Source organism: Cynocephalus volans, chromosome 16, assembly GCF_027409185.1.
Source record: "Cynocephalus volans isolate mCynVol1 chromosome 16, mCynVol1.pri, whole genome shotgun sequence".
Taxonomy (NCBI): domain Eukaryota; kingdom Metazoa; phylum Chordata; class Mammalia; order Dermoptera; family Cynocephalidae; genus Cynocephalus; species Cynocephalus volans.
Genome location: NC_084475.1, coordinates 796,563 through 818,300, shown reverse-complemented (window position 1 = coordinate 818,300; position 21,738 = coordinate 796,563). Strand labels below are relative to the sequence as shown.

The 21,738-nt window shown below is 44.2% G+C and overlaps 1 non-coding gene across 1 annotated transcript; it reads left to right on the top strand.

Annotated features, from left to right (window-relative positions):
- The first annotated feature begins 370 nt into the window (after nucleotides 1-370).
- Nucleotides 371-561, top strand: LOC134365269 (U2 spliceosomal RNA). Its single transcript, XR_010021981.1, has one exon. It is a non-coding gene; the product is annotated as a U2 spliceosomal RNA (small nuclear RNA).
- Nucleotides 562-21,738: the final 21,177 nt, after the last annotated feature.

Sequence of the window (21,738 nt, the reverse complement as noted above, 5' to 3'; positions counted from 1 at the left end):
GATCCCCTTCGCTCAGTCTTTAAGGCAGGTCGGTACAGACCAGGAGCCGGGCCCCGGCACCCAGCTTCCGCGGCAGCGCGTCAAGGCGGTCCTGAGGGTGGAGTCCGTGGCAGTGGCCACGCCTCCCAGAGGCAGAATGGGCGGGGCATGGAAATGAGAACGGGGCTTCAGCCGGGGAACCGCCGTAGGAGAAAGGGATGTAAAAGGTGTCTTTTCCAAGGCAGAGCATCAGATATGCGCGGAGGGGCGCAGCGTTCTGCACAGGCCTGTGACAAAGCGAAGGAGGCAGACGGCGACGGTGTGGTTGGTCACCGTGAGCTAAAGATGGGTAAGGGAGAGGCGGCAGGTGGCGAGGGGCGGCGGGGCGGGCATCGCTTCTCGGCCTTTTGGCTAAGATCAAGTGTAGTATCTGTTCTTATCAGTTTAATATCTGATACGTCCTCTATTCGAGGACAATATATTAAGTGGATTTTTGGAGCAGGGACGTGAAACGGGAGCTTGCTCCGCCCAGTCCACGCATCGGCCTGGTATTGCAGTGCCTCCAGGTGCGGTGCGCCCCTCCGGGGGCAAGAGCGTTAGTGACCCAAGATGAGAGATGGCGGGGACGGGTTGCGGAGTGTTGAGGGGCTGATAGCTGCGGAGGCCTCCGCCCTGTTACCCGCCCGCCCGGCGAGCGGGGACCAGGGCCGCGGGGCGCTGCCGCTTGGCGTGGTCGGCGCTTCGGCCCGCTCTTTGCGTGCGCCGGGAGAGGGAAGCTGCTGCCGAGGTCCCGCCCGGCGCTGCGCTCCCACCTAGGACCTGGGGCGGGTGGGGGGGCTCCGACCTGCTGCCGTCGCCGTCGCCAGGCTCGACACGTCCCTCGTTCCCATCTTTTCTTTCATCAACTGGGGAGGTCCCGTCTGTCCTCTCTCTGCCTCTTCTCCACATGCTCTCTTCCTATTGCTGCGCACACCTGCCTATCCCTACTGCTCTCCTCGGGGGCTTGTCTGTGTCTCTTCTCTCCCACATCGCCTCAGCCTGTACTACCTGGGTGGCGGGAGCACGTGGACTTGCTGCTGATTTCGGCTTGCAGACCCTTCTCCTACCACCCTTAAAAGCCAAACGACAACGCTGGCTCTGCGTCTCCTGGCTTCGGGCTCTACTCCCCCCTCCCCCCCCACGGCCCTTCCCGTTGCACTCGGGACGGATTCTGGCTTCTCGGGGTTTCTCTAACGGTACGCCTGTCCTCACGTTTCCTGATTTCAACGTCCACGTACAAAGTACGAGCCCAGCAGGCAGTTCGGTGCCAAGAGCCATGAAGATCCACCCGGACGGAACGCGGGCAAAAATGATGAGCCGGCTGTTCCCGGCGTTATGTTCCACGGCGTGAAAGCCAAAACACGATTCGTGACACCTGTTAACGACGGCCGGGTAGACTTGAACAAAAACTCAACGGGGGCCACGGTGATAGGTTATAGGGACGCTGCAACGGGATCGTGCAGTGTGGGAAACAGGTTGGACCCTAACCCTAACTCCAACGAGGACGAGGACGAGTGGTTACAGCCAAGGAAGTGGGGTGGGGGTGGGGGTGGGGGGGGCTGGGGGGGTGTCAGTGGTTGAAAAAGTACTAAGAGGAAAGAAACATCGGGGGGGGGGGGCGGTAAGAGGGATTTCTGCTAGACGGACTCCGACTCCGTAGAATTGTTGCGGAAGGCAAGCCAGGGTGATAAGAGACCAGGAGGGAGGATTTTCACTGAACTGGTTTGGCGGGTTTCTTGCTCAAACTGGATCCTACGAGGACAGAGCGGGAAACCCAAGGTCAAGCCTACTCAGAATGGACCCAGAGGAGCCTGATTCAAGTTTTGGTCAAAGGACAGAGGCTTGGTGGACAGTTCCCAAAAGGAGGGGGCCCATCGCACCACACGGGGCCACGTGGGGAGGCACGTGGGTCAGTCGGGAGTCAGAAGAAGTAAAGGAGAAACGATGTCTCAGGGCCTTTATCGTGGGTAGGGCGTGTGTGGGGGACGGGAGTGGGGGTGGCACGGGAGGTCGGAGGAACGATTGGGTGAGAGCCAGGGTAGGCAAGTCCGAGCAATTTATTTGATTGGTTGGTTTGCATAGGATGGGCCCATTGCAGGCAAGTCGTCTGCTGTCTCCAGAAATGAGCTGGCCTTGGGAAGGGAAGGCTCTCCCTTGGCCAGCCAGGCAGGCCCCCGACATACGACAGCATCATAAAATACAGAAAATAAGAGAGAGAGACTACGGAACAACAATTTGTCGCGTGATTTCAAATAGCTCATAGAGAGGACTTGAAGTGTTCCCGACACAAAGAAATGACGAATGTTTGAGATGATGGGTATGCCCGTTACCCTGATTCGATGGGTGCACGTTGTACGCATGTACCCAAATATCACAACATACCCCATGGATGTACACAATCATTACGTGTCGATTAAGAAAACTAAATTTGGTAAGATGGCGGGGGGGGGGTGGAGAGAGAGAGAGAGAGAGAGAGAGAGAGAGAGAGAGAAGACAGAAAATTAAATACATGATCCATACAGTTGGTAATAATTTTATGTGTGACCTTTTTGACTCGGGAAGAGAGCAGGGACATGTACCTCTGAGAGCAAAGCATCTCTCCCCTCCCCCCCAGGTCAGATCCAAATGAGTGTTATCAATTAGGGTTTATTCCTTCAATAAACACTTATTGGATCACGACTATGTGCTAAGACCGAGTGACAGGTGCACAGGTAGAACAAAGACAAGACAGGCCCTACCCTGAGAGAGTTTACTGTCACGGTGGGTCCACACGCCTAGGCCGAGATCCCTCGTTCCTGAAAACGATTTCTTCTCATGACTTGTCGTCAGCAGAATATAACCTCAACTGAGAGCGGGCATTAATGAACATTTCTCCTGCTTCTTGCAAATATTCACATAATGGGATGCAGAAGTACTAACGTTTGATTCTAGGGTGCGGCTGTGGGCCCCGTGGGGGTGTTTCATAGTCCACAGTCCATATTTCTAGAATCTGGAAAAGTCTGAAATCCAAAATATATCTGGCCCTGAGGATCCAGCGTGGGGGTGAGGGAGGATAAACTGTGAGACCTTGTGGAGTGCCTGAGGGAGGCCGAGGAAAAACAAGACTTTGGGAAGAAAACTTGAGGGGCCCTCAGCTCTGGCGGCCGAGGAGAGGAATGTCCAGGGAATGGCTCAAGAGAGGGCCTGGTTGGGTCCGCCCGGCCTCACCTCTTGCCGCACTGTTGGGAGGCACCCTCCCACAAGAAACGCACTTACACGCCACTCGTGCGGAAAAGGGCACTTTTCTTTATGCACTCCAGCTGGCCAGCGTCCGTCTCCCGACGTGCAACCAAGGAAGAACGGCAATTGGAGCCTTGGTCTTCGGGGTTTTGAAAGAGGCACAAACTACATCCCGTTGGCACACGGGTTTGTCCAGGTGCCCAGAGCAAGCTAGGGAACTAGGTCACAGAAGCCGAGAAGGAGCCGTCAGAGCACCCGAGCGTACAACTTTTCACCGTGTGAAACAAAAGACAACTGCATGGGAACAGGAGCCACACACAGTGAACTGTTCCCGTGTAATAGTTCACTGTGTGTGGCTCCTGTTCCCATGCAGTTGTCTTTTGTCCCGCGCTACCGTCTCGCCAGCAAGAACGACGCGGCACACAAAGGATCCTTCTGCAGATCAGCTTTAATGCATCTTGAGAGGGAGAGCATAAGCTTGCCAAAAATGGAGACCCCGAGCGAGGGAACCCGCGCCCTTTATATAGAGACTGCTCCTCGCCTCGGACGTGCTCCTACCTTATCGGTGGCTGCCTAATCGGCCCAGGCGTGTTACCGAGCAGCCCTGCCCTCCACCGGAAATCAGCGCCATCTTGTAATGGCGATTTCGGGCAGCTCCTCACAGTCCGTAGCCAAGTCTTACTTATAATCTCTTCAACCAAAGGTGTTTCTGGCTTCCTTAAGACGAGAGTGTGTCGAAGGTAGGTCTGAAGTTAGGGAAGGCAAGTTGTTTCTCAGAACTGTGATCTCTTTTTGTCAGAAATCACTCTGTTCTTGCAGTGTCCATGGCCTCTGTGGGTGGCCTGAGCAACTAACTCCCCAGGAGGGGCAAAATCTATTACATTAGAACCTGTGTATTTTCATTTACACTTAGAAATAAGATGACAACATAAAAGGACCATTTTGTCATCATTTTACTGAACTTCTTCACTCAGTCAAGTAATCCTGACATTTCAGAGCTGGAAGGAACCTTGGAGAAGGGCCTAGTGAACATTAGGGCAGTATTTCTCAGCCTGTGAGCCGAGGACAGCGGCCAAAAGGACCTTCGGGGCATGTAAAACATGCTGATTCCTTGGTCCCACATCAGACCACTGAGGTAGACTCTCTGGGGTTGGGGCCTGGGACTCTGCCTTTACGTAAGCTTTCCAGGGGATTTTATGCTGAGTAAGTGTGACAGCCAGCCCTCTAGTGAACCTCATCCCTCTATTTTTATGTATGTGTCACTTCCTCTTAAGTTCTTTGGCCTCACCCCAGCATCTCCTGGGAACTATTGCTTTCACCCCTCTGCTTTGAAAGCCCTTTATTCCATTGTGTCCCTTTATGGTATTATTACCTGTGGCACGTGAGTCTCCTCCAGGAAGCTCCTTGGGGATCAGGACCTGTTGCCCTCATCTTGTGTCCCCAGCACCTGGCACAGTGCCTGGCACATGGTGAAGTTCATTAAAGTTCATTGTGGAATGAAGGAATAAACCAGCCTTATAGCCAAGGGAGCTGTTGATTGGCTGTGGTGGCAAAGCCAGCATGAGAGCCTGGGTCTCCTGAGCCCTCTAGATTGCAATTTCTACGTGGTGCTGCTGCTCACAGAGACTAATTTAACTGCAGGAGCTTTTGTCAGTTTGTTTACTAGTTTGATTTTTTTTTTTTAACTTCTCTGAATTGTGTTTGCATGATAAAGCATAAGGCTATATACTCTTCTGATAGTGCTGCATTCACCAAAAACACAGAGCGTTTATAAAGGAAAAACGATGCACATGTAAATGGATACAACACTCACCACCATTGCCTGGCCAATTCCTCGCAATTCCAGAGTTCTAGGTTTTCTGCCATTTATCATCAAGGCCATACTTATTGAGGCTCAAGTCTTGACAAAACAGGATTGAGAAGCGTAATTCATAACGCTTTGTAATCCGCAAATTGTTTTTTCTCCATGAAGGAAAAGAGAGTAGAAGATAAGGAAAACTGTCATTTCCAGGGCACCTTGGGCAGCCAGTCCCTGTGTTAAGAGCTCACGTACTTGATCTGTTTGCCTGTGCTCTGACAGGAGGTCTTCTTATCCCTGTTTGACGTATGAGGGAATTGAGGTCGCAGAGCAAGTGAGAGCAGAGGCAGGATCTGAACCCCTGCTTTCCAGCAGGCTGTGTTAGCCTCAGAACTTCTTCAGCGCATACAGAGATGACATGGTCACAGCCTCCATTGAAGCCACTGTGGAACATTCAAGTGCTTGTCCTCTCTACTGCCTGTCAGCAGATGCCTGTCAGCAGGCTCAACCCTTCACTTCACAGAGACTTCTTTAGCAGCCTAAAGAAAGTTCCCTCATAGGGACTTTCCCAGCCCCTGAGACTCCATCCTCAAGAACACTCTGTTGACATTGTCAAAGGATCTACTCCAATATTGGCCTTTTTCCAGCAGAAAGACAATTTATCATTTATGTTTGATTTGTGGAATTGCTTTCCAAGACCCCAGAAGAGAAATATGGAAGTGTGGTAGAAGAAAGCTCTCAGTAGCCAAGATTATATGATGGGATTCCCTTAGTGGGTCCATCCCTGCTCAGCTTCTGTGCAGTGCTGAAGGGTCACGAAGGGCGTCATGCTCCAGGCGCGGGGTCAGTCCCCTGGCCACACTGTCTCCGAGAAGCTCAGGCTCCCTGGCTCTCTCAGAACTGAGTGTAATCACCATAATCAGAGTAAGGGGTGCTTCAGTCTGGGCAAGGTCAGGACAAGTACCAGGAAGAGAGTGTATCCCCAGCTACAATTCTGGCACCAGAACAGCACTTGGCTGTGCGAGGCTTATAGCCTGGAAGGTTACCCGTTGGGAGGTTGTTGCTCATGGAAAATGGTCTTTGTTTGTCCTTCACTACCCTTTTCCCCCACCTTTGTGTCTGTGTCTTTCCTGAGGCATATTGCTCCACCTGCATTTTCCTCTTTTATTGTCTTTCTTTTTGTCTCTTCTCTTCTCTCATCTCTCTAATCCCTGTTATCCAGACTAGAGCCTAGGGTGGCTACAGACTTTCTGTAGAACCAAAGAATCTCTGTTAGGTTGTTTTTTAAGAAAAATTTTATTAGCTAAAAATTATTAGCTAAAATCTGTTGCTAAATGTAGGAAATAGTCTCTCTTCTTAATTAAAAAAATTTTAGATGAATAGACTACGTAGTTTTTAAAATTCAAGGCAAAGTCCTTCATTGATCTTAATTCTATTTTATTTTATTTTTTTTTAGTATTACCATTTAATGGTGACAGAACACTAGGTTTTACTTACATTCCATGGGGAGAAAAAATTCCAGCATAAACAATGAATGGAAGCAGCACTTAACTGGCAAGGCTACCATGCTTCTCATCTGGACCATACGCAAAACCCTAGTGCATGCATTCCTGTGTGCAGTAACACAGCACCAAAAGCAACACAGCTGCATACATAAACACAGGTTATTCTTTTCAGCCCTACATGGAGATGTAATTAACAGTATCAAGCACTCAAAGAAAATCAATCTGCAGGTTTATATATACTACACGGAGATCATAGCCTGTAGAGTAATAAGAGCTACATCCTCAAGAGGCATACGTATAGACACACAATTTTTGTTTAATAATCTTTAAAACAAAGATCAAAGTTCATTTATTTAAGTCCTGTTGCATTAACAAAAAAATAAAAATAAAATGGAACCAAATAATCATTTAAAGTTTAAAATTCCTAAATAATCCAATTTATACAACTGTGGGAGACTTCATCAAGGTTTCTGAGAAGCTTAGGGCTGTTTCAGCTAAACCATAGGGTTCATTGCCCTTAATTTTAAAAAAAGGAAAATTATGGTCACTAATACAGGGGGAAGTTTTCTCACCTTTGATATAAGTAAATATTTTAAAATATAGGCAAGAAAAAAAGACTTTTGGCCCAGTCATAACATGTACAATGGCAGTTTCCATTTTTCCTCACTTGAGTTTTATGCTAAAGGGTTTCTTTAGGAGGGTCCATGTTATTGTAAGTTTTTGCAATATCACCATTTAGGGCCTTCACTTATTTAAATCTATAAAAGGTGATTGTTGGACAGTTGCCAGCTGACTCATGTTTCCATAGTATGAAAGCTGAATACAGAGTCTTAGAATGGTAATCAGCTTTTTATTTTACAGAGACCCCTATGTTCAAAGAGTAAATATATAAAAAATTTTAAATCACACACACATACACAAATGTTAAGTGCTGAAGGCTTTCTGAGTACTTATTTTAGAAAATACTCCTCTTTTACCCTCTGTGATCCCAACATGTAGCATCTCTTGAGGATAGTTTCTGATTTCACGTTCTTTTTGTCAGACACCCTTCCTTTTTTTCTTTAATTTCTTCACAAAGACAGAATGATCTTGAGCGTTTCAAATTCATCATCTGATATGCTTTTTTCAGAGTTCAACTTAAATGAAAAACAAATATTGTTCACATGCAAACAATGATGATGATTTGGGGCCACATAGGCTTGTTGCTTTTTTTAAAAAAGGAGTTCTAGCTTAAAATTTTATTTCGTACTTGATACTTCAGGTACCTATCGTGAGTCTTTATTAATACCCCTGCAATGGTGATTCTAAACCTTTTGGTCACTGGCCCCTCTGAAAATATGAGAAAAGTCCTGCATCTTTTCTTCAGGAAAATACATGCACAAAACCCCACACCCATTTCAGGGGGGTTACAGCTCCCCTGGGCCAACAGGATAAGACTCTCCTAAGTTATTAATTTTCTCCTCTGTGAAGACTGGATGCTACTTTTGAGGGTGGAGTAAGGAGAGAGGAAAGGGGTTGGACAGCATTCCTGCTCTTTCATTTGTTAAGAGAAATTATTTTTCAAAAATAAATACAGTGGTCTTAAAGTCTTTTTTGTTTTGAAACACTGCAGTTCAGGTGCCAAGCCCAGAAAAGAAAGCAAAACGACAACAAGTGTGCATTAGTGGTAATGGACGTAATTTGCAATGGCTTTGCCTTAACAGAGTCCTGCAGGGTTAAATCCATCTTCCAGCAGATGGGACATTTGAACTAAGCTTCTTGTGTTTTAAAAACTGTATTGATGTTATGAGTAAACGTTATGGGTCAGCATTCACTCATTTTCAAAGAATTTTAGTTGAAAAGTTTCTATTGTTGATTTGTCACCCAAGGAAAGAGATTCACCTGGCAAGTCAGTAGCGCACATTCATAAGACTGTCCTTGGGTTTTACTAGCTTCGTTTATTTCCCCAAATATTAATTGAAAAATATTTGAGTATTCACTTGGCATATTGGAAAGAAGAGACATTTCCTCGTTGTCTGAGATGGATGGCAGGAGTTGTTCAGATTTGAAGATTTATTGCAAGAATTCTCCCAGTGAGGCCAGGCTCCAGGCTTTGTACTATAATTATGTTTAGAAAATCATTTCGTGATCAAATATTAATTTGTGAAGAGGCTTGTGTCACAAAGTATATTTTTTATGAATAAGAGCAATTTTCATGATTGTTGAGAGCTATTTTTTGTTAGGTTAAATTTCAGCAAGATGTTGGTGTCAGTCTGTTCTCCTACTAACCTTCTCTCCCCGTCATTGTTTTTTTTGTTTTTTTTTTTCTTTTAAGTGAAAATAACTTGACCCCAGCTTTCTGTGCCCTTAGTCATGGGCATTTTCCAGTTTTCAAACCAGCACTGTATCATCCCTGATTCCACCCCCACCTCCAGAAAACAGTTCTGTGTGGTTAATGGGGGGTAAGGTGACAATGGGATTATGTATGCTATCCATTTAACACTCAGAAGCATACTGTGTGTTTCCACATTAGAAAATAGACCACATTTAGAAAATAACTTCACTGTCTGCTTCTAATAATGTTCAGCCATTTGTTTTGGTAAGTAATTAAAGCGCCATCTCTTCTCCTGCCTAGTTGTCAGGTAACAATCTAGATTTAGAGAGAGTGAGCTAACAAGTTGCTGTTAGAGTTGATTTGTTCCCTAACCCATCCTGTGAATATCAATGCTAACAACAGTGTCTTGTGTTTTTTCTTTCTTTCTTTTTTTTTTTTTTCTTTAAATAAATGTGCTTTTTCCTATGTGAATAATTATATGTCTAGAAACAGCCATGGAGTGATTTTGCTGTTCTGAATGGGGGAAAGATTAATAGTGACATTTGGAAGGCAAGTATATTGTCAAGATTTTAGATCATTTAATATTTTTTCTTTCTGCATGGCTGTGGCTGTATATTTTTCTTCTTCGTGAATATCCATGCATTCTGCAGGGACAAAGTGATTGGGCTTCTTGCTAGGGGCATTAGCTCACACTCATGTTGCCTTTTTTTGATGTGTCCTGTTGTGAATGATGAAGCCAATTGCCCAGGTTTGTTTTGTAAGAGCAGGCGCTTGCACCGGTCAGCATCCAGCAGTCCTTCCTTGCATGCCTTTTTCTGCCTAAGCTCACATACACTCTCTGCCTCTTGCCGGGAGGACTTCCCTACCCTTTGATTTTGGGGCAATGTGTTGGACTCCTCTCCCATTGTACATTAACAGGGATCTATTTTCCTCTAGGATTTGCATGCAGCCACAGTTAACCCGGACCCCAGTTTAAAAGAGTTTGAAGGAGCAACACTACGCTATGCATCTTTGAAACTCAGGTAGGACATTGGAAGGATCTGCTCTAAAGCATGGCTTTGTGCAGCTAGAGTTTGCAGTAGAATTCTAAGCTCGGTTTTCTGTTTTTCTTTCTAGAAACGCCCCACATGCTGATGATGACGATTCTTGTAGTATCAACAGTGACCCCGAAGCCAAGGTTTGTGAGAAACATGCTTTCAGCAACCAGGTTATATTCTTACATCACAGTAATGACTTTGGATAATGGCTTAGTTTTTAAAAACCATCAACCCAGAGTCACTTAATAAGTAGTTATCCCTCAATCCTCTCTCTTTTCTAATGTCCCCAACATTTTAAGAAAATTCCTAGGCCAAGTTAGGTTTCAGGGAATTTCTACAACCATCGAGACTCTGCCCAAGTCTCACCACATCAGCTCTTTGTGCAATGTAATAAGTTAAAATTATAGTTCAAATGGGTGGCTTCAGAAACCTTTGAAGATACACCAGGCTCTGCCTTTCAGAGCAGTGGGAGTTGAACAAGTGGAGTGTGAGACCCCTCACGCCCACCTCCTCCAGAGCAGCCTCATACTTGTGCAAGGTGAAATCTCTCTGCCATGCCTGTCATCACAGGTTAGAGGCGTACGCTTTATGATAGAAAGTGAGGGCAAGCTTGTGTCAGTTGTGTTTCTGGGTTCCTGGTGGTATACCAGCAGGGCCATCTTTAGGGCACGTGCCAGGGCCCCATGCATGGGGTTCAGTGCTCAAGGTTGCTGTCTTGAAATTCTTAATCAGTGAGTCTGAATTTCTAGTTTTTAAGTGAAGTTCGGCAGGACAATGGAGCATGCACCAGAGGGCTGGGGCTTGGCTTGCACACAGTCCTGCCACCTTCCTACCTCCCTGGGTGGTTTTGGCTGCCTGCTCCCCTGGCCTCCCTGGCCCTGCCAGACCTCCCCAGCTCTGCCAGACCTCCCTATCTCTCCCCACCCAGAGACTCCTACTGCTCTCCACCCTCAGCAGGAGCCCAGGGTATAGCATGTGGAGGTCTGGGGTCGGGCATACATGCCCCATGGTGTGTCAGGATGGGGCATGGGTGATGGCAGCACTGCAGTGTATTCAGCAGGCCACTCAGTGGGGATGAGCCTCTGCATACCCCCAATCCGGTACCTAGCATGTCCTGGCACTAACGTTGCAATACACTTATGGGTCACCCATCTGCCATGGGTTAAGGTGGTGGATCCATGGGAAGGGGGGATTCCTGGCTTGACTTCCCCACCCCTGGTCACAGCACAGTGCATCTGTCTGGCAGCTAGTGGGAGGGGGAACCCAGAAGCCGATGGTCTATGTGTGTGCACCAAGACATAGACAGGGCCCTGGGCACCTGTGAGGGTTGGCACTCACCCTGCAAGTATCCCCATGCCTGAGAGAGCGTGGCATTAAATAGCAATTTAAAAACACCTTAACAAACCATGAGAGAAAATGAAGAAGAAAGGAAAAAGCTTTCTGTTTTAGTACTTTCTATAGCATTTTCCCCCCGCTTTTTGAACAAGGGGCCCTGCATTTTCATTCTGCATCTTGTGTTTTCATTTACAAGTTACTTAGCTGGTCCTCATAGTGACCACTGTGGAATGTCACCATGTCCACTTCAACAACTTCCCCTCCCCTCCCCTCTACCCACAATGCCATGGAGAGGAAAGTAGCTTTCCAGATCCTTTTTTATTTGTTCTGAAACCCAAAGCAGATCTGTGTCTATGAATAAAATGGCAAATAGGTTTCCTTAGTAGTAGTTAAGTGGGGAACACCATGCAGGTTCTAAACCTTGACTCCTTTGCTGGAAACTGACATATTGCCAGTTGATCCTATAAGAATCTCAGGGCTCCCATTAAAATCTCCTCTGCTCCTAGTTGAGTCATCTTCATTCTAAGCACAGCCTGATAAGATGATGGCAGCTCTAGAGCCAGTGGCATTCTGTACAAGTCCTTCAGCTGCTGCTAACATGCTGGCCTTTAAAGATAAATTTTATGGCAAGGAATGGATGCAGTAAAGCAGGAAGGTGGGCTGTGAATAATTTGCTTTACTACCAGGTGTTTTACAAGGTCTTTCAGCAAAGGCTGGAAGAGGAGGGGTGAGCGGCGTATCTGTCTCCAGCACTGAGGGCTGGGGCAGTGATAATCTGGGAAGCCCTCCTGTGAAATTGACAAGTGGGCGGGGAGGGCAGTGCATGGAAGGGAGATAGAACTGGTCATAGGAATAGGAGGACTGGTGAAATTATTCTTCAGTGAGTGTGTTGGGCTTTCTCTTTTCTTCCCTCCCGGGGAAGGAAGTATTGCTTGCCAAATTCTTTATCTGCTACCTTTCTATTGCCAGTGTGTCTATTCCAACACTTATTATGAATTTGTTGATGTTAATAAGGACGTTTAGCTTTGTCATAAGTCACTGAAGCTGTGCTTAGTTCTAAACAAATATACATGTGTTGTTTTATTTGTTTTTATCCTACTTTGTTCCATAAAAGATCTGAGAAGACGTATAAGAACAAATGCTTTTCTTTAAAGGCAAAGAAGATATGAGGGTATAATCAGTCTGGCCTGGAACAATGTATAGAGTAAGGAAAGGTCAGGCTGGGGAGAAGAATGGGAACACAGCTTTTCAGATCATAGGATTTGCACAGTTGCTAAAATTGACTCAGTTGGGGTTTTTGTGCCTCCTGGTGATTAATTACGTCGAGGATTCTTACGGTGACTGGGACAAATCCCTAGAAGGGCAAATCAGAATCTTGAAAGGACTTTGCAACCTACATGTGCTTCTAACTACCCCTGCCCCACCCTACATTCTGAGGGAGCCCCCTGCTGCAGAATGTCACTGTCAGTGTTGAGGACCACGAGCATGCTGGGAAGAGAAAAGGGCTTCAGAGCCTGCTTTATATGAATCACACTGCACATACGGCAAAGCCTCCCAGTTCCTTATGCAATGTAAAGATTTTTCTACTGCTTCATTATAAAATAGTTGTAATAATGAATATTTATTGAGTGCTAACTTTTTGCCAGCTATGGTCCTACAAGCTTTAATTCTATTAATCCTCATTCTCAGAAAAAATTCAGTGGGCTAAGTAACATTTTCTTGACATGAGGAAACTAAGTCATAGAAGATTAAACAGCTACTATGTTGTAGAGCCGGGACTTGAATCTAGGCTGTTTGGCTTAAGAGCCCATGCTCAGTAGACTTGTCTAAAAGAAAATTCTCACTAGAGTTCCATTCAGGGGCTACCACCAAATGGGATTAATGTCCTCAACAATATTCCAAATATATATATATATATATATATATATAAATTTTGGTTTTGCCAGTTAGTCTTTTGTAGCCTTACTCACTGGGAACGAAGGGCAAACACCCCAGCAGAACTCATTTCAAGTAAATTGGTGGAGATTGTGACAGTGTGGACCAGCTTTCTGGTCTGATTTCAGGGGAAGATGAACTCTAGATTCTTTGAGAAAAATGCATGGGCCACAGGTTTTTTCAGGCCATTCCTCAGTAGTATAATTTCAGCGTGGCTTATGGTAAAAGTTGGACCTGGAACGGGAGGAAGTGGGGGCTGGAGTGGAGAGAATCTGCTGCTGATGACTGGCAGATCTGCACACTGTCAACTCACCGTGCAGAGGACAGGGAAATCGAGGAGCCTCCGGGCACATGATCACCCACCTACTAATGCGAGTGAGCCAGGGAAGGCCAAGATGTTCTTTCAGAATTGTGAGATATTTCAAAATCCAACAGCCTGAAATGAAATTATATTTTTTTTTTTACAAATTTTGAATTCAGTGAGTTTAGAACTGTTTTAATGAAGCCCCTTTGGAGGAGCTTCTCTCCCCTGTCATCTCCCATTCACATTCTTAATCACTCCTCCCGTGTTTAGTGCTGCCTGGGGTCCAGAGCCAGTGCCTAGCACCTAAATTCGCTGCATATTCAAGCTCCTTTGTAGAAATAACTTACTTTAGGTAACCCTTTACATTCTCTCAGTCTGCCAAGGACCATGGGACTGAGTGCCCCCAAGATAAGCAGAAAATATCCTTTCCTTAAAAATAATATTTAATTTCATGTTAATTTCTAAATATGAAGTCTGTGAGGAATGATTACCAGAAAGGTTATTATGGAAAATGTCTTCCTTACTCCTACATAAAGCTGACATGCTGAAAAAATAAACATCACTTTCAGGCCTTTGGGGTGGGGGCACTTCTCAGTCCACTCTAAGCACTCTGAATCTGGGCATCTTGATATCAGTTCAGTGAAACCTCTAAGTAGCAAAGGCATCTTGAAATGACCACAGACAGACAGACACACATACACACTCTCCCGAAGAACAAAGTATTTTTAAAACTCTGAAAATGTTTTTCAAGGCTACCTAATTTTTTATACAATAAATATTTTTGTAGTTGATAGCAGTATGTGTATGTTTGAATTTAATTCTGAGTTCTCTATTTTAACTTTTTATTTTGAAATAATTATAGATTTATAGAAAATTTGCAAAGATTGAGTTCCCATATACCCTTCACTTAGTTTTCTCTCATATTCTCCATCATCATGGTACAGTGATCAAAGATAAGAAAGTAATATTGATACCATATTACTAAACTATAGACTTCAGTCCCATTTTCTCATTTTTTCCACTAACAACCTTTTTCTGTTCCAGGACCCAATCTAGGATACTGTGTTGCATGTAGTGCGCTCTTTAAAAATTACTTCACATATTCCTTTTCACAGTTCTCAGATTGGTAGTTTGTAATTTTATTATAATATTCCATTTAATTAATAGCACCATAATCTGTCTAGGTACCAGGAGCCATAGGAGCAGCTTCCATACTGTAGAGCAGAACTACAACTTTATAAAAATAGATGACTTTTTTTCCTTTTAAATTATTGCTTTGGTATTGGTTGCTAAAACTGGTATTTCCAGGGCAAAGGCCATCAGTTTTATAGCTTCTGTCACTTACTGCAAAATTACTTTCCAGAAAGCCTACAGTAGCATGCAATCTCATCAGTAATGTCCTAGAATACAGTCTTTGTCCACAGCCCAGTTTATTCTAGGCTTTGTCATTTTTATTTGTCTAAGTTTTATTGCATGTGAGCTACTACCCCCTAGTTTTATAATTTCCTCTTTTTAAATTATCATTGAAACAGGACATTTCTTATGAAACTCTGTTTCTGTCCATTCTTAGCTGTTTTTCTCTCATTTTTTCATGCATTTTTTAAATAAAATCTTCATTTTGGAATCATTTTAGATTTATAAAGGAGTTGCAAAGATAGTACAGAGTTCCCATATCCCCTTTACTCAGTTTCCTCTAATGTTGTATCTTACATAACCATAGCACATTTATCAAAAATCAGAAATTAACATTAGTACAAAACTATTAACTAAACACTTTATTCTGGTTTTACCAGTTTTCCTTCTAATGTCCTTTTTCTGTTCCAGGACATTGCATTTAGTCCCTATGCATTTTTAAATTCAAAACTATCTGCTATTGTAACCTTAAATGTTTTTCCCTAATCATTTTTTTTTCTCTTTGTCTATTTTGTGTCACTTTTCCACATGAAAATGTTTTTAAAATTTCTATGTATTTAAACCTTTTGTAGATGATTGCCTCTGATGTCTCATTTGTCAAGAAGGCAATTCCTTGACATTTGGGTGGCCAGGGAGCTTGCACTTCCAAATTCCCATTATTTTACAATCTGTCCTCTGTGTTCATCCTACTTTTAATACTTTAGAATCTGAATTTAGCCTTTTTTCATGACATATGGCACATTGCTTGCCAAATGCTTGAATAACAGTAAAATAAAAACCAGTTACAATCAAATTTTAGAAAAGTTTTATGCTTTGAAAAATACATACTAGTTCCTTAGAGTTTTTTCCTATTTTGTGTAACTCCACTGACTTCTGTGAAGGAGATGTTCTGCCACTTTGTGGACAATATTGAAAGATATAGCTTTAAAGGAATATGCTACATTTCACTTGGAACCATAGAATTGTTTATAACTGGAAGTGACACTAGAGATGCTCTAACAGGCCCCCTTTTACAGGAGAAAAAAGTGAGTCCTAGGGTTGCAATTTAGTTAGTGGTGGAGATGGCATTCAAAGGTATATCTCCTGAGCCTCTGACCACCCCATTCTGTCTTTGTCTAAGTGTATAACAAATCACTTTCAGGATATTTTTGAGGAGGGATCTTTAGAACCTCTTCTAGAAGATTGTTCTTTAAAACACATACTAAAAGACATGAGTAAGTAAGATTCTATTGTTGCAAGCATTAAATTCTATGGGTTTCAGCCTCTTCATCTGTAAAATGAATGTGTCATTATATTAGAAGTCACTTCTGGTTCTGAGAAATTTCAGGATTCCCAATGAGATGAAACAGTCCTGATCTATGCCAACTGGATATGAAATGGTTCAGTCTGATCTGTATTCAAGCCTGGAGAAAAAAAGAGGGATTCCCCCTCATTCCCACCCTCATCCAGACTCATGTGGTCATATCCTCTGCAGTGCTTTTCAAACTTTACTGTACATGTGGGCGAATTCTGGTTCAGTTGCTCTGGGGCAGGACAAGGGATTGCATTTCTACTAAGCTCTCAGGTGATGCTCATGCTGCTGGCCTACAGACAACACTGAGTAACAACGCTGTAAAGTTTGAAGCCTGATAAAAATAAGGCATTGTTTTTGTGCATCTTCTGTGGGAAAGCAGACGTAGTCTTTCTATATAGTAGCTTACAGTTCTGTTAGGGTTATTTGCAACCAATTCTCAGGTGCTCAGGGATTTTTTTGTCCAGGCACTGAATTTTGTGAAAGCTTTGCTTGTTTCCTTGCCCTTTTGTTATAACCTGCCCCAGATGGAGAGAAAGGAGAAGGAATGATACGAATCAGTCAGTCAGTAGGTTTGACAGAGGAACCTTGTGAAATGAATGGTACATGAGCATAAGATTCTAATGTTTATCTGTGAGCTTTATTTATCTGTGCCCTCCCTTGGTTCCTATTAGCATAGATTTTCATGAAGTAATTATATTAGTGGCTGCTGACTAAATTAGCACTAATAGATAAACAGGAAATGGTAGGGAATATCTTTTCTCATTCAGATTTATTTCTGGTCTGTATAGCAAATTCATTATTACGTAGCATTTATGAGAGATTTTATAGCTGCATGTAGTTCTTATAATTGATTTTGATTCATCTGGTACAGGTTTTTTCTTTTAGAAATCTTAATCTGTGTGAGAAGTTTGGATTTGACTTGCATTGTTGATTCATTAATTGAGTCAAAAACATTTATTGAATACTTAATGCTAAAGAAGCATACATGCTTAGTATATGGTGTAATGGTTAAGACTATGGATTTTGGACCCAGACTGCCTGGGTTCAAAACCAGGCTCTGCTGCTTATTAGCTGGATGACTTTGGGCAAGTTAATTAGCCTCTCTACCACAGTTTCCCCATCTATAGAACGAAGGTAATAATAATACCCATCTCACATGGCTATTGTAAGCATTGAGTTGATATAAACACAAGATGTAGGAGGCCACTTCAAAGTTTATGGAAAGATTTATATTATCTTTGAATTACATTTTACCACAACCTTTTCTTTTCTTTCTTTTTTTTTTTTTTTGGTGGCTGACTGGTTCTGGGATCCAAACTCATGACCTTGGTGTTATAAGGCCACACTGTAACCAACTGAGCTAACCAGCCAGCCCTTTCCATGAACTTTTTGAGGTACCCTTGTATGTCAAGCGCTTGGAACAGTCCCTAGCATATAATAAGCATTCTTTATACATTAGCCATTATTACTAAGAACTATTAGTTCTTGCTACAAGGAGGAGTAGATATGGTCCCTGTCTTCAAGGAAAAGACAGCAAACAGGCAAATTCAATGCGTTGTGCTAAGAGCTGACTGCTGACTTTTGCATCATGAATGGAGGCTGTGCCAGGTCACCTACCCTGGCTGGGTAGAAGGGGTGGCTCATGGTTTCCCAGAAGGAGATGGCACCTAAGCTAATGAATGTGCTTGAATTGTAACTGGATTTAGTGATTCTCCCTCTCCTAGCCCCTATTCTTTTAAATAAATGTAAGTGCAGAAGCTTTGAAAATGATTTTATATGTAAATTTATGTTCATTTTCAGCAAATGCTTTTAGGCACATATCTATTAAGATGAGGTCCATCTGTATTTGTCCAATACTGTGGATGACATTGTTTCTGTTATTTATTCACATTATTGTTTCTGTTATTTATTCCTATGTACTTTGTAACAAACTGTGCCAAAACCTGGTAGCTTAAAACCATCATTTATTTTGCTCACGTTTTTATGGCTTAGGGAATTTGGGGAGGGTTCAGCAGTGCAGTTCCTCTCTGATCCACATGGGGGCAGCAGGGCAGTTCCTCTCTGATCCACATGGGGTTAGATAGCTTCTTCACCAATGTGCCTGGTGGCTCAGTGCTCCTCCTCTTCATGTGGCATCTCAGCCTCCAGGGCCTCTCTATGGGGCTTGGACTTCTCACAGAGATAGTGTCCAGGTAGGCAGTTATACTTCTTACCTGGTGTCTGGCTTCCAAGAAGCAGGAAGCTGAAGCCACCAGGTGAGAAAAGGCTCTTCCTGGAAATGGCACATGTCACTTTCACCAGGAGCTGTTGTTCAAGACAGTCACAGCCCAGATCCAAGGGATGGAGAAAAGGACTCAGTCACATTACAGGGAGCATGTAGGGTGGGAGGATTTAATGCAGTCATCTTTGGGAGTCACAGTCGAAACAAACGTTGTTCTCAGATTAGAGTCAGTCAAAGTAAATACCCTGAGTGAGTGACAAGCAGTGAATATCAGTGTGGTTGAATCAAGAAACCAAGGCCCAGAGCCAACGATGAACGTACAGCAGTCCCCCTGTATCCATGGTTTCACTATCTGTGATTTCAGTTACCCACGGTCAGCTGAGGTCCAAAAATATTAAACAGAAGATTCTAGAAATAATTCATAAGTTTTAAATTGCAACATTCTGAGTAGCGTGATAAAATCACGTCCTGCCCAGGGTGTGAATCTTCCCTCTCTCCAGTGTATCCACTCTGTAGATACTCCCCACCCATTAGTCACTTGGTAGCCATCTGGGTTATCAGATCAAAAACTCCTAATATATATAGGGTTTGGTACTATCAGCGGTTTCAGGCATCCACTGGGACTCTTGCAGCATATCCCTCATGGATAAGAGGGGACTAGTGTGTGAAGTTCTGGCAGAATGAAATTCATCTTGTCATGTGAGGCTTTTAGGTTGGCATTCACAAAGAGAGAATAGGCACCATCTCATTCAAGGCTTAGGAGAAGTGGGAGGACTGAAGAGAAGCAAAGCGATCTGCCCAAGCATGCGTAGCTGGTCGCAGAAGAGCAGGACTCGAAGCCAGGCCTCCCAGCCAAGCCCAGCGTGGCTTTCAGTGAGCAGTGCTGACCCTCACTGCCTCTGTCCTTGTATGCTCATTTTGCCTCCTAGACCAGAGGACAGCTTTTGTGTTTCTAAAATTGTTTTCCTGTATTTGCTAACACAGCCAAGCATAATGCCATGTTTCTGGCAGAACCACAGCTTCCTTTCCCTTAACTTCTGGGCACTGTGTTTGCATGAATGAGCGGTCGGGAAGTGGCAGCTGTGTGTGAGCCCTGAGTTTTCAAGGGCGCTGTTGATACAAGACTCACTGTTATCTGACTGTTGGCAGCTGCGCCCTGTCGTGGGCAGATGCCTGGAAAGGCTCACTACAGAAAGGCAGACTTCCCTCTTCCCCTGGAAGAACAAGGCAGGAAACAGGAGAGGCAATGGCCAGCAGCCTGTGGCAGTGGCAGCAATTGCCATCCCAAGAGTGCTGGGGCAGCAGTGCAAGAACCTGGCCCCGTGGGATCCTGGCAGAGAATTCTAGGCCATGAATATTCACAGAACTGAGCAGCCTGAGGCAGAGGCAGCAGCGCTATGTCCATCCAGCAGGTCTGGGTTCTCCAGGAAGGGCCAGCTGGTCAAGACCCTGGGGGTCCTGAAGCTGGCGTGCCAAGGCTACCAGGAAAGAACCAATGGTCAGTTTGAACAGCAAGTGATCCCTGTCACTAGCAAAGCTGGAAAGTTGGCCCATGTAAATGACACGTGGAACCTAGAGCCAATATCATATGATTTCTTAAGAAGCCCTTCTCCTAAGAACCATGATTTTTTTCAAAGCTGTGAGTTCAGGTGACATCTATAGCAACCTAGAGCTTATTTGTAGAAAATGCTCCATTTTTTTTTTCTCTTTATCAGTGCGATAGGCCAGTGTCACTTAGCAAATGAAGCAAAATGCTGTGTCAGGCTCATCTCTTCTGCTTCAGATGTTGTTGTGCCCCTCTGCCATGTTTTGGTAGAAATCTAGAAACAGTGGAATGAATGGACGTCCAGTGTAGACCGTCGTTCAGCAACGATAGAGGGTAGAGGGAGGAGGATACTAACATTTCTCCAATTCCAACCATATGCTGGGCCCTCTGCTGCAGGGGTCATCAGTCTGATTCTCGGAACAACCCTGGGTGGGAGATGAAGTTATTATTCCCATTGTACAGATGAGAAAACTGAGACTCAAAGAACCTAAGTAACTATCCTACAATCACAGATCTATTATGTGGACAAGCTGAAATTTGAACCCCCAGAAGGCAGTCTCTGAAGCGGTGTTCTTCCCAGTAATAAAACAACGATGACGGTGGCTAACGCTCATCGAGCATTTGGTATATATGGGCACAAGTACACAACGGTGGCTTAGGGCCATCATTGACAAGCTACATTTTCTGCCTTTCAGTTTCATCTACTTCTGTAGGTGGTAGTAGTCAACACCCACATGGGGCTGCCATGAGCCACACACTGTTCTGTTCTCCTGCAAGCCCCGTGAGGTATGTTTTCTTATTTTTAGCTGAGGGAGCTGAGACATGGAGGGTTATGAGGTGCTCATGGTTGCGCACCTGGTGAATGGCAGAGCCGAGATTTGAACCCAGGGCATCCTGTTCCAGCGCCCAAGCTTTTAATCCCTGGGCCATCTTTCCTCTCAGGGTAGGTCAGCCTTTCCGTGGCCTTTAAAGCATGCTTTGGGTTTGGTCCTCTTATTCCCCGTGGGATTGTTGTGGTGGGAGTTCTATACTATAAGCTCAGGTTCACCTGAGGACATATAACTGTTGTAAAGATTGAGAGGAAAAATATGTTTTTCTTTTGTGGTTTTTTTTTTTTTTTTTTTTTTTTTAGTGGCATACTCACACAGTTAACTCCCAGTGAATGACAAAAGAGAAAAAACCGCCAGAGCATTTGTCCCTCATGCAGGGCCATGCTCCAAGGAGAAGGAACATGAAGTAGGAGCTAGAATACCTGGGTTCTAGCCCCAGTTCTGTCAGTGATGAGCTGCGTGACTTTTCATAAGTCACTTAACCTCTCTAGGCTTTGCTTTTCTCATCTGTAGAATGTGCTAATGCTGATGCCTAGTCTGGGAACCTCACAGTGTTATTGTGGGGACCAAATATGATGTGTGTAGAGATGCTTTGATAACTCAGCATCCCTATCTAAGCATAAAATATGATTTTTGTCTTCCAAAATGTCCTTCAAAATATTCTGATGTAGTGGTTCCCAGCAGTCCTGTAAGTCATGGTGAGTTAGCACATTTGGCTGCTGTGTGGATAATGTCACCTGGAGGCAGTTTGGGGTCCCAGTCCCAGTGAATGCCACCTCTAAAGCCACCCTCCTCCCTCTCTAATTTCTGAGCCTAGGAATCACTTTATCTGTTAGAGTTTTACAATGTCATAGTGTTAGTTTAGCAGCATAAATTTCCTTTTTCTAGACCTTAGAAAAAAATTAAAATGAGAAATGTCTGATAGTCTACTGGTTATTAATGAAAATGCAGACAGTACCTGCTTACCTA